This window comes from Mustela putorius, unplaced genomic scaffold, assembly GCF_011764305.1.
Source record: "Mustela putorius furo isolate JIRA1106 unplaced genomic scaffold, ASM1176430v1.1 tig00003914_pilon_pilon_pilon, whole genome shotgun sequence".
In the NCBI taxonomy this organism is placed as follows: Eukaryota; Metazoa; Chordata; class Mammalia; order Carnivora; family Mustelidae; genus Mustela; species Mustela putorius.
The window spans coordinates 3826286-3842422 of record NW_025422061.1 but is presented as its reverse complement, the minus strand read 5'-3'; the positions used below and the strand labels follow the sequence as shown (position 1 = coordinate 3842422).

The 16137-nt window shown below is 39.1% G+C and overlaps 1 non-coding gene across 1 annotated transcript; it reads right to left on the bottom strand.

Moving 5' to 3' along the window:
- Positions 1 to 7459: 7459 nt before the first annotated feature.
- LOC123388876 lies at positions 7460 to 7566 on the bottom strand. The gene has a single exon (XR_006603396.1). It is a non-coding gene; the product is annotated as a U6 spliceosomal RNA (small nuclear RNA).
- Between the last annotated feature and the right edge of the window lie 8571 nt (positions 7567 to 16137).

Sequence of the window (16137 nt, the reverse complement as noted above, 5' to 3'; positions counted from 1 at the left end):
TAAGGCTTTGCCTTTTGCTCCGGCTCTCAGGCAGAATCGGTGTCTAGGCCAGTGCCTTCACCACAGGAGAGGGGAGGCGACAGGATCCCTGCACACGGCCCATGCACTGGGATGGTGAACTGTGGAGGACTGTCTCCACGCCTTCCATCGCACACCCCCTGCCACCCACAACGCTGCCACATCTTGGTGGAAGACGGCATCTGACAGCCCGTTTCTCCATGGGGTTGTTTCTGCGAGTTCCGTGTATGGCACCTGGTGGCACACCCAAGTCTGCCCTTGGGACAGGTGGCCAGGGAGATGGTGTCCCCTTCGGACCAGAGGCACAGGACCCGCCTGCCTTCTGCCCAGACTCCTTCCTCAGATTGGAGCACGAGCCCCTGCCCTAGTCGTCCCCTCATGTCTCCTTAGCAGCCAGGCTTCCATCTCTCCGCACAGGGAGCGGTTGACACTTGCCTTGCCACCGGCCTGCTGTTCTTTCACGGCAGGCTCTCCTGCTTCCCGAGCGTTTCCCGAACCCAAGTCCAACGGCTCCTTCTCTTCCCCGGCGGCGGCGTGCTGCGCCTTCCCCACACTTGCTCCTTGGGAGCGCGGTGAACAGACGTGTGCGACCATGCTTCTCTCTCAGGCAGAGGGGATGCTAGGGCAAAGAGTATTTCGCTCCATGCGGGTATCTTCCACCATGCCGCGGAGACTAGCTCAGGCAAGCAGCAGCAGCATCCCCAAACCCAACTGTGATTTCCCAACGAATGCTGTGCTTTCCCAGGGGAGATGCACAAGCAAAGAGGTTTTCGCTGTATGCGGGTTTCTCCCACCGCGAAACTGGGCTCAGGCAAGCAGCAGCAGCCCGCCAAACATTTCTCAGCGAATACTGTGCATTCACAGAGGCTTTGGCTTGCAGCGAACAGCACTTCGCCGCTGCTTCCTCAGCAAGGCTTCAGTCGCGTCAGGGAAGAAGAGCTGCGGGAGAGCTGGTGCCTCTTGGCCCTTGCTTTCCCGAGCTCCAAGTTCGCGCCCGGGCTTCACCTTGCTAAGCCGATCTAAACAGACACAGTCATAACCCTGCAGCAGCGTGCGTGGCCTTGCATGGCACTCTCGGCCTAATACCATCTCCTGGCGTACGTAAGGCTTTGCCTTTTGCTCCGGCTCTCAGTGAGAATAGGTGTCTAGGCCAGTGCATTCACCACAGGAGAGGGGAGGTGACAGGATCCCTGTACACCTAACGTGCACTGAATAGGGAGCTTTGGGGGACTGTCCTCACTCCTTCCCCTTATACCCCGTGCTTCCTCCAAGCTTCCACATCCTGGTGGAAGACGGCATCTGATGGCCAGTTCGTTCTGGGAATTGTTTCTCGAGTTCAGCGTCTGCGCCTGGTGGGAAACCAATGTCTGCACCCCGGACAGGTGGCCATGAGCTGCTGTCTCCTTGGGCCCAAAGGCTCGGGACAGGCATGCTTTCTGCCCAGACTCCTTCCTCAGAGTGGAGCCCTTGCCCCTGCCCTAATCTTGCCCTCGTTTCTCAGCATCCAGGCTTCCGTCGCTCTGCAGTGACAGACGTGTCCCTTTCCTTAAGGCTCTTTCCATAGGCGCCACCGTGCTTCTCGCTCAGGCAGAGGGGATGCCCAGGGAAAGAGGATTTTGCTCCATGTGGGTTTATTACACCGTGCTGTGGAGACTAGCTCCAGCAAGCAGTAGGCAGCATCGCACAGACCCGACTCTGATTTCCCAAAGAACGCTGTGCATTTTCAGAGGGGATGCCCAGGCAAAGAGTCTTTCGCTCTATGCGGGTTTCTCCCATCGTGCTGCGAATACTAGGCTAAGGCAAGCAACAAATGCAGCCCACAGAACCGACGCTGATTTCCCAGCGACTGCTATGCTTTTACAGAGGATTTCAGCTTGGCACGAACCGCACTTCGCTGCTGCTTCCTCAGCAAGGCTTTGGTCGTTCGCTCTGTCGCAGCAGGGAAGAAGAGCCGCGAGAGAGCTTATGCCTCTTGGGCCTTGCCTTCCCGGGATCCAAGTTCGTGCCCAGGCTTCACTTTGCTTAGCCGATCTAAGCAGACACAGTCGCAAACCTGTAGCAGCGTGCGTGGCCTAGCATGGCACTCTATGCCTATTATCATCTCCTGGCGTTGGTAAGGATTTGCCTTTTGCTCCGGTGCTCAGGCAGACTCGGTGTCTAGGCCAGTGCCTTCACCACAAGAGAGGGGAGGCAAACAGGATCCCTGTACACGGCCCATGCACTGGGATGGGGAACTGTGGAGGACTGTCTCCACTCCTTCCCCGGCACACCCCCTGCCACCCACAACGCTGCCAAATCTTGGTGGAAGACGGCATCTGACTGCCCGTTTCTCCATGGTGTTGTTCCTGCCAGTTCTGGGTATGGCACCTGGTGGCAAGACCAAGTCTGCCCTTGGGACAGGTGGCCAGGGAGATGCTGTCCCCTTGGGACCAGAGGCACAGGACAGGCCTGCTTTCTGCCCAGACTCCTTCCTACGAGTGGAGCACGCGCCCCTGCCCTAGTCGTCCCCTCATGTCTCCTTAGCAGCCAGGCTTCCATATCTCCTCACAGGGAGCGGGTGACACTTGTCTTGCCACCGGCCTGCTGTGGGTCCTCGGCAGGCTATACTCCTTCCCGAGCGTTTCCCGAACCCAAGGCCAACGGCTCCTTCTCTTCCCCGGGGGCGGCGTGCTGCTCCTTCCCCACACTTGCTCCTGGGGATCGCGGTGACAGACGTGTGCAACCTTGCTTCTCTCTCAGGCAGAGGGGATCCCCAGGAAAAGAGGATTTCTCTCTATACCGGTTAATTACACCGTGCTGTGGAGTCTAGTTTCGGTAAGCCAAAGGCAGGATCCCACAGACCCGACTGTGATTCCCCAAAGAATGCTGTGCTTTTTCAGAGGTATTGCTTGGACAAAGAGGCTTTCACTCTATGGGTGTTTTCCCGCCATGCTGCAAATACTAGGCTAAGGCAAGCAGCAACAGCAGCCCCCAGAACCGAGTCTGATTTCCCAGTGACTGCTCTGCTTTTTCAGAGCTTTTCAGCTTGGCGCAAACTGCACTTCGCTGCTGCTTCCTCAGCAATGCTTTGGTTTTCGCTATGTCACATCAGGGAATAAAAGCTGCGGGAGAGCTGGTGCCTCTTGGGCCTTGCTTTCCCGGGCTCCATGTTGGCGCCCTGGGTTCACCCTGCAATGCTGAACTAAGCAGACACAGCCACAACCCTGCAGCAGCTTGCATGGCCTAGGATGGGACTCTATGCACACTACCATCTCCCGGTGTAGGCAAATCTTGGCCTTTGGCACTGGTCCTCAGGCGGACTCGTGGAGTAGGTCAGTGCCTTCCTCACCTGGAGAGGAGAGGCGACAGGAACCCTGAACATTGCCCGTTACTGGAATGGGGAGCTTTCAGGGATTGTACCTACTCTTTTCCGGCACACCCCCTGCCACTGACAATGCTGTCCCATCTTGGAGGAAGATGGCATCTGATTGCGCATTTCTCGAGGGAGGCATTTCTGCGAGTTCTGGGTATGGCGCCTGGTAGCTAGCCCAAGTCTGCCCTACGGACAGTTGTCCAAGGAGATGCTTTCCCTTGGGACCAGAGGCACAGGACAGGCCTACCTTCTGCCCTAGTTGTCCGTTCATGTCTCCTTAGCAGCCAGGCTTCGTCTCTCCACACAGGGAGCGGGTGAAATTTGTCTTGCCACGGCCTGCTGTTCCTGCCAGGGCAGGCTCTCCTGCTTCCCGACCGTTTCTCGACCCCAAGGCCAATGGCTCCTTCTCTTCTCTGGGGGTGGCGTCTGCGCCTTCCCCAGACTTGTTCCTGGGGAGCGCGGCGACAGACGTGTGCAACCACGCTTCTCTCTCATATCTCAAATACACAACATAACCCTACACCTAAAGGAGTTGCAGAAAGAACAACAAGGAAAGCCTAAACCCAGCAGGAGAAGAGGAATAATAAAGATCAGAACAGAAATCACTGAAATAGTAACAAATAAACAAAGAAACAAAAACTACAAAAAACCAACAACAATAAAAAAACAGAACAAATCAACGAAACTAGGAGCTTGTTCGTTGAAAGAATTAATAAGATTAATAAACCCCTTTCCAGACTTATCAAAAAGAAAAGAGAAAGAACCCAAATAAATAAAATCATGAATGAAAGAGGAGAGATCACAACCAACACCAAAGAAATACAAACAATTATAAGAACATACTATGAGCAACTCTACGTGAACAAATTCAACAATCTTGAAGAAATGGATACATTCCTAGAGACATATAAACTACCACAACTGAACCAGGAAGAAATAGAAAACCTGAACAGACCCATAACCAGTACAGAGATTGAAACAGTCATCAAAAATCTCCAAACAAACAAAAGCCCCGGGCCAGATGGCTTCCCAGGGGAATTCTACCAAACATTTAAAGAAGAATTAATTCCTATTCTCATGATACTGTTCCAAAAAAAAATAAATGGAAGGAAAACTTTCACATTCTTTTTTACTGAGGCCAGCATCACCTTGATCCCAAAACCAGACAAGGATCCCATCAAAAAAGAGAACTACAGACCAATATCCTTGATGAACACAGATGCGAAAATTCTCACCAAAATAATAGCCAATAGGATTCAACAGTGCATTAAAAGGATTATTCACCACGACCAAGTGGGATTTATTCCAGGGCTACAAGGTTGGTTCAACATCTGCAAATCAATCAATGTGATACAACACATCAATAAAAGAAAGAACAAGAACCATATAATACTCTCCATAGATGCTGAAAAAAATTTGACAAATTTGACAAAGTGCAGTATCCCTTCCTGATTAAAACTCTTCAAAGTGTAGGGATAGAGGGCACATATTATCAATATTATCAAAGCCATCTATGAAAAACCCACTGCAAATATCATTCTCAATGGAGAAAAACTGAATACTTTTCCGCTGAGGTCAGGAACACGGCAGGGATGTCTGTTATCACCACTGCTATTCAACATTGTACTAGAAGTCCTAGCCTCAGCAATCAGACAACAAAAAGAATTAAGGGCATCCAAATTTTGCCAAATTGGCAAAAGAGAAGTCAAAGTATCCCTGTTTGCAGATGATATGATACTGTATGTGGAAAACTTAAAGGACTCCACTCCAAATCTGCTATAACTTGTATAGGAATTCTGTAAAGTGTCAGGATATAAAATCAATGCACAGAAATTGGTTGCATTTTTTAAAACAACAAGACTGAAGAAATAGAAATTAAGGAGTGAATACCATTTACAATTGCATCCCAAACCCTAAGATACCTAGGAATAACCCTAACCAAAGAGACAAAGAATCTATACTCAGAAAACTCTAAAGTAATCATGAAAGAAATTGAAGAAGACACAAAGAAATGGAAAAATGTTCCATGCTCCTGAATTGGAAGAACAAATATTGTGAAAAGGTCTATGCTACCTAAAACAATGTACACATTTAATGCAATCCCTATCAAAATCCCATCCATTTTTTCCAAAGAAATGGGACAAATAATCCTAAAATATATATGGAACCAGAAAATACCTCGAATAGCCAGAGGAATATTGAAAAAGAAAGCCGAAGTTGTTGGCATCACAATTCCAGACCTCAAGCTCTATTACAAAGTTATCATCATCAAGAGAGTAGGGAACTGTCCCCCAAACAGACATAGATCAATGGAACAGAATAGAGAGCCCAGAAATACACCCTCAACTCTATGGTCAACTAATGTTCAACAAAGCCGGAAGGAATGTCCAATGGAAAAAAGACAGCCTCTTCAACAAATGGTGTTGGGAAAATTGAACAGCCACATGCAGAAAAATGCAATTTGACCATTTCCTTACACCATACATGAAAATAGACTGGAAATGGATGAAGAAGTATAAATGTGAGAAAGGAATCCATCAAAATCCTTGAGGAGAGAACAGGTAGAAACCTCTTTAACCTAAGCAGCAGCAACTTCTTCCTAGGAACATCGCCAAAGGCAAGGGAAGCAAGGGCAAGTATGAACTATTGTGATTTCATCAGATCAAAAAGCTTTTGCACAGCAAAGGAAACAGTTAACAAAGCCAAAAGATGACTGTCAGAAGTTATCTGGGAGAAGATATTTGCAAATGACATACCAGATAAAGGGCCAGTATCCAAAATCTATAAAGAGCTTATCAAACTCAACACCCTAAGAACAAATAATCCAATGAAGAAATGGGCAGAGGACATGAACAGACATTTCTGCAAAGAATACATCCAAATGGCCAAAAGACACATGAAAAAATGCTCCACATCACTCGGCATCAGGGAAATACAAATCAAAACCAGAATGAGATACCACCTCACACCTTTCAGAATGGCTAACATGAACAAGTCAGTCAATGACAGATGCTGGTGAGGATGTGGAGAAAGGGCAACCCTCCTACACTGTACGTGGGAATGCAAGATGGTGCATCCACTCTGGAAAACAGCGTGGAGGTGCCTCAAAAAGCTGAAAATAAAAAACTACCCTATGACCCAGTGATTGTAGTAGTGGGTATATACCCTAAAGATACAAACGTGGCATTCAGAAGGGGTACATGCACCCAAATGTTTATAACAGCAATGTCCACAATAGTTAAACTATGGAAAGAACCTAAATGTCCTTCAACAGATGAATCAATAAATAAGATGTGGCATATATGCACAATGGAATACTATACAGCCATGAAAATAAATGAAATCCTGCTATTTGTGATGACGTGGATGGAACTAGAGAGTATTATGCTTGGCGAAATAAATCAATCTCAGAAAGATAACTATCATATGATCTCCCTGATATGATGAAGTGGAGATGCAACATAGGCGTTTTCTGGCGTACGAAAAGAAAAATAAAAGAGGATGGGATTGGGAGGGAGACAAACCATAAAAGACTGAATCTCACAAAACAGACTGAGGGTTGCTGGGGGGAAGTGTGTTGTGAGAGGATGGTGGGGGTATGGACATTGGGGAGGGCAGGTGCTATGGTGAGTGCTGTGAAATGTGTAAACCTGGTGATTCACAGACCTGTACCCCTAGGGATAAAAACACATTATATGTTTATAAAAAATTTTTAAAAATAATTTAAAAAATCCATTAAAGAAAAAAACACATATTGCAAGCCCAGAGCTAATCTCATATTCAATCAGAAACGTTTGAAAGTTTTCCCCTTAAAGATCAGAAAAAAGACAAGTGTGTCCACTTTCACTACTCTCATTTGACATAGTACTGGATGTCCTAGCCAGAGAAACAAGGAACACAAAGAAATAAGAGACTCCAAAAAAAAAAAAAAAAAGGAAGAAGTAAAATTTTCTTTTTTTGGATAACCTGAACTTACATGTTAAAAAATCCTAAAAACTTCACAAAAAATTTTGAATAAACAAATTTAGTAAAGCTGCCAAATACAAGATCAATATATAAAAGACAAGAATTTTGTTTTGTTTCATTTTTTTTAATATGGAATTCTTCCCAGTTTTTCATGTCATCCTTGTTCAGTGATCACGCTAATCTTCTCTGCATCATTCCAATTTTAGTATATGTGCTGCCAAAGTAAGCACAAGACAGGAGCATTTTAACACTCTAATGATGAACTATCTGAAAAAATAAAGAAAACAATCTAATTCACAATAGCATCAAAAATAATAAAATACTTAGGAATAGATTTAACTAAGAAGATGAAAGATCTGTACTCCATAAACTATGACATTGATAAAGAAATTGAAGGAGACACAAATGGAAAGATAGCTCATATTTATGAATGGTAAGAATTAACATTGTTAAAATGTCCATACTACTGGAAACCATCTGTAAATCCAATTCCTATCAAAAATCCAATGTTATGGGCGCCTGGGTGGCTCAGTGGGTTAAGCCGCTGCCTTCGGCTCAGGTCATGATCCCAGGGTCCTGGGATCGAGCCCCAAATCAGGCTCTCTGCTCAGCAGGAAGCCTGCTTCCTCTTCTCTCTCTGCCTGCCTCTCTGCCTGCTTGTCATCTCTCTGTCAAATAAATAAATTAAAAATCTTAAAAAAAAATCCAATATTATTTTTTTACAGAAGTAAGTAAAGAATCCTAAAATTTATATGAGACCATAAAAGACAACAAATAATCAAAGCAGTTCTGAGAAAGAATGAAGAAGAGAAATTACACTTCTTGATTTGAAACTATACTACAAAGCCCTCATGCTCCAAACAATAAAGTATACTGGCATAAAAACAGACCAATAAACAGGTAGAACAGAATTGAGAGTCCAGAAATAAATCCTTTCATACAGTCACCTAATATTTGACAGGGGCCTACTTATGTAATGGGTAAAGATAGTCTGTTCAATAAATGATATTTAAAACTGAATAGTCACATAAACAGTATGAAACTGGAACCTTATATCACTCATAAGACTTAACTTGAAATAGATTAAAGACTTAAATGTGATGCATGAAACTAAATTTCCTAAAGGAAAACATAGGAAAAATTCTCCTTGACATTGGTCTTGCCAATAGTTTTTTGGATACCAGACCAAAAACACAAGCAAAAAAAGCAAAAATAAATAAATGGTATTACATCAAACTAAAGTTTCTGCATTGCCAAAAAAAAAAAAAAAAAAAAGAGAGAGAGAGAGAATGAAAACACAATCCACAGAATGTAAGAAAATACTTACAAATCTTATATCTGAAAAGAGGTTAATAACCAACAGATACAAATAGAAAAAAATTTATAATTAAAAAAATAGCAAAAGGGTCTCAATAGACTTTTTTTTTTTCAAAAAAAGTTATATAAATGGCCAACAGGAGCATTAAAAAGTGCTCAACGTTAAAAAACTCAGGGCAAAGTCATTATGTTGTTGTTGTTGTTGTTTACCTCTGAAAAACACAGCTAGTTATTACTACCTATTAGAATATATACTATCAAAAAAAAATTGAAACTAACAAATTTTGGTAAATATTGGGGAAAAAATGGGGAACTTATGCACTGTGATAGGGATATAAATTTGCATGGAAAACAGTATGGAGATTATTCATATTATTAAAAGTAAAATTACCATATGATTCAGTAATCCCACTTCTAGGTATATATCTAAAGGAAACGAAGTCACTATTCAAAGACATATCTGCACTCTTATGTTTATTATAAAATTATTAACTCTAAGCAAGAGATGGAAATAACTTCAGTATCCATTAATGGATGAATGAATAAAATAAGTATGGTAAATATATACTATGGAATACTACTTAACCATGAAAAATTAAGAAATACTGCCATTTACAACAGCATGGATGGATCTTGAAGATATTATACTAAGTGAAATATTTCAAAGATTTTATATATTTTTTTAAATTTATGTATTATGATATCCCTTACATACAGAATCTGAGGAAAAGGCAAACTAATGGAAACTTAGAGTTGAGTTGACAAGGGGTGAACCTGGGGTGGAGTAAGGTGGTCAAAGGGTGCAAACTTGCAACTATAATATGTAAAAGTTCTGGGGATCTAATGTACAGCATGATGATCATAGTTAATAAAATATACATACTTTTTTTATTGTGCTTCCCTTTATTAAACTTTGCATATATCACATTCTTACAAGTTGAAAGTTTATAGCAATCTTGTATAAAAGAGGTCTGCTGCCACCATTTTTCTACCAACATTTGTTCATTTTGCGTCTCTCTGTCACATGTTGGTAATTCTTGCAATATTTCAAGTTTTTTCATTATTATTGTATTTGTTATGGTGATCTGTGATCAGTAATTATGACCCACTGAAAACTCAGAACTAGTTTACTTAAGGTATATACATTGTTTTTTTAAAAGCCAAAAACATAATGCTTTTGAACAGTACAGTATAGTGTTTATTTTTTATATGCACTGGGAAACATGATTTTTTATATGCACTGGGAAACCAAAAAAAATAATAATTTGCCTTATTTATTGAGATAATCACTTTATTGAGGCAGTCTGGAACAAAACCCACAAGACCTCTGAAGTTTATCTCTACTATACTATATACATAAAAGTTGCTAAGAGAGTAGATCTTAAAATTCCTTACGATACATGCATAAAAAACAGTGGCAACTATACGAGATAGTAGATGTATTAACATTTTTATGTAGATTATATTACAATAAAGATGTATAACAATTCATCAAATTGTACAAAATTTACACAATGTTAAAAGTTTGCAATGTTATAAGAAATCATTTCTTAAATTGACAAATTATAATATGTCGATTTTTTTCAATAAAGCTGGAAAAAACTTTTTGTAGAATTAATCTATTTTTCAAAAAAGGAAGTAAGGAAGTAGAAACTGCAACTAACTCTGAAAGAATAGAATATAAAATCCATTTTCGTTATATACACTGTGACAAAAACTATTACTGAGTTTACAATGAAGGAGTACTTATGAAGCATGAAGGATGGTCTATAAATATAGGGCTGAAAGAGCTCAGTTTTAAGGTTTAAATTTAAAATCTTCTTTTGAAATACTAAACTGACCACCCAGTTTTCCAAACATAAATGTCTTAACTTCATGAATTTATTTCATACAACTCTATAATCTAGTTTCACAAGAAAGCAGCATGCAAATTTTGAATAAGACAGACTTGCTTATGGGATTGGGAGGGAGACAAACCATAAGTGACTCTTAATCTCACAAAACAAACTGAGGGTTGCCGGGGGGAGGGGGTTTGGGAGAAGGGGGTGGGATTATGGACATTGGGGAGGGTATGTGATTTGGTGAGTGCTGTGAAGTGTGTAAACCTGGTGATTCACAGACCTGTACCCCTGGGGATAAAAATATATGTTTATAAAAATAAAAAAATTAAAAAAAAAAAAAAATATTAAAGACAGACTTGCTTAAGTTTCTTTATGTTCAACAGTAAAGGATACCTCCATAAAAATAAATAGAAGAAAAATCAGCATTTTATTATGATAATTATTATTCATAATGAGATTCATATTGAATTAGGGATTATATATCCTCAGAGGGGGTAAAGTAAAATGAAATTTATTTTGGTAAATGTGTCTATGAATAGTCAATACAATGCCTCAATAAAAATGAATATTATCATTTTGAACAATTTAATTACTATTATTAGAATTATTATAAGTATAAAAATAGCTATCATTTTAGCATGGAATATGAAACTCTCATGCTCCATGCTTCATCACATCCACACAACAACCCTGCATAATAAGTATTATCATCACCATTTCATGGGTGAAAAAACTGAGGCTAACATATTTAGATAACTGGTTTATGATTACATGGCTAGTAAAGATGCATCACACTAATTTAGGCTTTATGATTTCAGAATTGTACTCTTTCCACTGCACATTCTTTTACTCTGTAAATACTTGGCCTGTTTTCATTTAGTTTTTTAATTTTATTCATGTGGTGATGGCTTAAAGCTTCATTGAAAGGAAGCTTAAAAAATTCATTTAACCAAAAGCTCCCAAGAATTAAAAATGTCATGGATCTAATGTAGACATGGATATCATTAGTTAATGGGTAACTGTATATTTTCCACTCTAGTGAGATAACAATCAGAGTATTTTTCTAAGTTTTAGTCTCTGAGTGTTAAAAAGGACTTGTTAAAATAGAAATATTTAGAAAAAGGTGATCAAAAGTCTGGATCAGGTCACCTTAAGATAAATATTAGGAAAATGAGGAAACAAATGGAGATTTGAACACTGAGCTATGATATAATGAATGATTTCAAATATTTAGTAGAGTATAGAAAAGCCCTTTAAAGCCTGGTCTTAGCCTAGCATTGCAGCTTCTGGGATATCTGTCTATCTATCATCTATCTATTTAGATATAAATTTGAAAACTTTTTTAACTTAAAGATTTTGAGAAATAGAACATAATTAGCACCATAGAAGATCTGTTTATGATAACAAACTGGCCCCTCCTCCCAGTTTGTTAATATTCTCTCTTATTTAATGTAACATTGTGCAAATAGACCACTACTGACCTGCCGTTATGAATGAAATAGCTATAATCATCTGGTTGCATATCCTGGTGAAAATATTCATTTAGTTCCATGTTGTATTTCTAAGAATGGACCAAATTTTTATTTTTATTTTTACGTTTTCTGAATATTGTCCAACTTACTTCAAATGTTTTTATTATGGGCACTTTCATTCTTTCACATTCTTGCAAGACAATTTTACTGTTACCCAATATGGTAAGTGTGTAATAGTATGTCATTTTAGGTTTTAATTTATTTTTAATTTAATTTAACTTAATTCCAGATTCATAATAAAGATAAACAGTTTTTATATATGAGTGGCCATTTGGATTACCCTTTCTGTAAAGTACATGCTCAAATCTTTTGATATCTTAACATTGTGTTATACTGACTTCTTTAATAGTAGATTTTCTGAATGAACTTTTAGCTGTGTAGGTCTTCTCTATTTTATTTTGAACTTGTTTTCATTTCAAAATCTTTATATTTATTTTCATAATCGGCTTTTATTTTGCTTTGTCTATTATCTATCTATCTTTCTATCATCTATCTATCTATCTATCTCTTTACAAGCAAGAGAGAGCGAGCAAGTGAGAGTGCAGGGAGGGATAGAAAAAGAAGGGAAAAGAATCTTAAACAGGCTCCAGGCTCAGCACAGAGCCCAACTCTGGGCTCTATTTCACAACCCTGACATCATGACCTGAGCCAAAATGAAAGAAATAAAATAAAATTAAGGTGTTAAAAAAAAAGGAAAAAGAATTGGAGGTTTAATTATGTGAGCCACCCAGGCACCCCTGTGGTATCTTAAATTAGCTGTCATATCTTTAAAGTTCTAGAGTATCCATTTGGTTCATTTATAAAACCTTTTTCAATATCATTTTTAGTTTCAGTTTTTTGTTCAATTTGCTTCCCCTCTCATTTCTTTGAGCAGAGTAATCAAGCCATTTTACAATCTTTATTGATCATTTTAACATCATACTTAATCCCATTTTGTCTATCAAATCTTGTTAATGGTTTTTCTTTGTGTGCTTTGTTACATTTTGCTATGTTCAAGACATTATATTTGAAACTATTATTGAGTAGGGATAATTAAGAGCTATAATAATGATATGGTCCTCCTTGGCAGGATTGTCTCTTATATCTGAGACTCTACAAGACAATCATACTCCAAATTCAGTGATTGACTTTCTCAGTTTACACAGAAGGCAAGGTAGGCTATATAGTCTTATTTCTGCTTCTCCTTGTGCTTTAGGGATCTCAACTTAAATTTGGGTTGTACCAAAGTCCTCAAATTTGATTGCTGCTGGATTTTGAATTTTGTTTCACTAGTATCAAGGGTCTATTAACAACACAGCTCAGTGTGTTTTAGCAGTTTCAAATGCTCTCATAGCTAAAATGGCTTCAGGGCATATATCTCTAGGCTCTCATTGTATTTCATATTTTGGCCCAGTAATCCCACACTTAATTTTTATAATCATTCTGATATTTTTAATTTTAAAAGCTATTTTGTCTGGATTTTTAGTTGTCTTAAGTAGGAGTTTTTAGATCACCATTACTAGAAGCAACAACAAATATACATGAAAATATCTGCAGTAGTTTATCACATCTTTATGGCTTTGAACTTCCATAAGCTGAGGCATCCTTCTCTAATCACTTAGGCAAACTCCAATTTACCCTTTAAACCAACACAAGAATTGCTTCATTTAAGAACATGTTCAGGGATGACTCTTCCCCAATGTTCTTACCAACATTCCCACACACTCTTTGCTACCCACACCTTGTTTATGAACTTTCATTAGGTATATCAGCGTGACCAGAATTTTGCTCTATTGTATTTTTGTCCTTTAGAGCTTTAATTTAATATGAATTCCATAGAAAGTCTGTCCCTTTTATTTCAAACCTGGGTCAGTTATTTCTTCTCATTCTTTGTCAGAAGTTACTTGATTAGAGAAACTTATAGCTATATTGTGACGTTGGAGCCTTTACAGTTTTTTGGCTGGAAAAATCACCCATCCCTGAGATTTTTACGCAGCTTCCTAGCTGATATTATTCAGAAATCTGTTCAAAACAGACTTTTTCAGGGAGGCCCTTTCGGACCACTCAGTTAAAAAACCTCTTCTCAATCACTGCTCTTTTTAAAATGTGCTTATTTAGTTCAAATATGCATCACTATTAAAGAAAAACCAGTACGATTTTTTTTTAAGTTGGCTTACCTATTATCTATCTCTCCCATTAAAATGATTCCTCTGGGCTGGGGTTTTGTTGTGCTCATCTTAGGCCAGGCACTCAATAAATTGTCTCTGAATGATTGAATTGTTTGACTCCCTTGCTAGATTCTCAACTTCATGAGGCCAAGGATTGTTCTATTCAGTCCTTCTTTATCCTCAATGTCTGCTATATTGCAGTCACTTATGACTAATGGGAAAAATCACAGAAAGAAAGAGTTAAAACTACAGAAAAACCATGTAGGTTCAGTAACACAAAGCTTTCTAAAATTATTTAGCCCAGGAATTGAATACTGGCTGCACTTTTGATTATTTTTTAAATGATATTGAATTTAATTTAAATGGAAATACTTGAGTGGTAGAATAATAAAAAAAATATAAAAGAAACTTGCTCCTTAAAGTAAGAATTATATAGGGCATCTCTTCTAGAAGCAAAATTTTCAAATGTCAAACATCTGAAAGCATAGGAGGAGAAGTAAGAGTGTGAATTGTACTTCAATGCTCTTTTCTTTATATTCAGCAAACAGCTTCATTCACACCATTCCAATTTTTTCAACTCTTTTGACAAAGCCTTCAGAGGAGTTACTGCTGATGACAACCATCACAGCCTAACAGGAGAAATTTTATAAAGAAAAATAATAGCATGTTTTCCCCAAATTGTTAAGGATATGGTGAAGCTCTGTCGGATTCAAAGGAGGAATGTGCAATTCCATGCTATATATAATAATAACTTATTTTAATAGTGGCTTGCAATTTTTCAGATATATCCATTTACTGAAACCACTATCAAATAAACAAAAACAAACAAATTAACAGGGGTTCGAGACAGAAATTATCTAATCTAAGAATAGCACATGTTCACAGAATACACAACACACATCCCAAGTACTACTATAGGTTTCAAGTGATAGTCATAACAATAGTAAACATGATTCAGACCCTACCAGTCAAATCATAAATGGGACCTTAACTGTAAATCCTTATCTTTAGATCAAAGCGGGTAATTGGGTGCTGAAGATAAATTATAGAACTAATATGTTATAGAACTCCTCTGAAATGAGTCATTTATTCCATCACTTTTCCTGCACAGCTGCTGACCCATGTTTTGGTTCCTGGAAATAGCTGCTACCCTGTCATACTTCTTAAAAGCACATATATTGATAACTCTCCTCATTCCTCCAGTCCTCTGTGACTGTCACTGTGTTAAAATGTGGAGTCAGCTGACTCACTTGTGGTGGTAATAAAGTAGATGAGTTTGCAAAGTATTTTGTTATTTCTAAAAATGCAAAAACCAAATTACATTGAAATCATAAGGGGTGTTTCAGGGAGAGCTGTAGGATGTGGTTTCTTGTGTAATCCATAGAGATTAGCTCCAACACATATTTATACTCTCCTCTAGGAGCAACCTTAGTGGTAAAGCAAGAAGGTAAACAGATGTATACACACCCTGGCACAAAATTATCACTTATGATTGGCTTCCTAATCTCCTCGTGTTACTTATTTATCTTAACTTCTCTCTGAAATCAGGGAACACAGAATCTCAATCAGTTGACATTTTTCTACTGAATTACCCAATAGTCTGATCATACCCCTAAGACTTTTTTAAATTAGCTCACTCATAATCCCAAATCTGCTTTGCTTCCTCATCTTAGTACACTGTAATTTGATTTCAAAATGAGGACAGTTGTCAGTAATGCCACATTCATTCATCTATTTTACAATTCCATGTACTTATAACTATGAAGATATGTTAATAACATCCATTCCAATAAGCCACCCTAAATTTATTATCATGAAACAAGACCTCAAGAAAGAGAATTCAAAATCATCCATGTATTTGCAACTTATTGCAATAAAGCCTTTATCAATAGACTTCCCTGTGCACATGGTGGTCAAATTGCTGGTGAAAACCAGCCAGATCTATTTCAAACTCTCTCATGGCT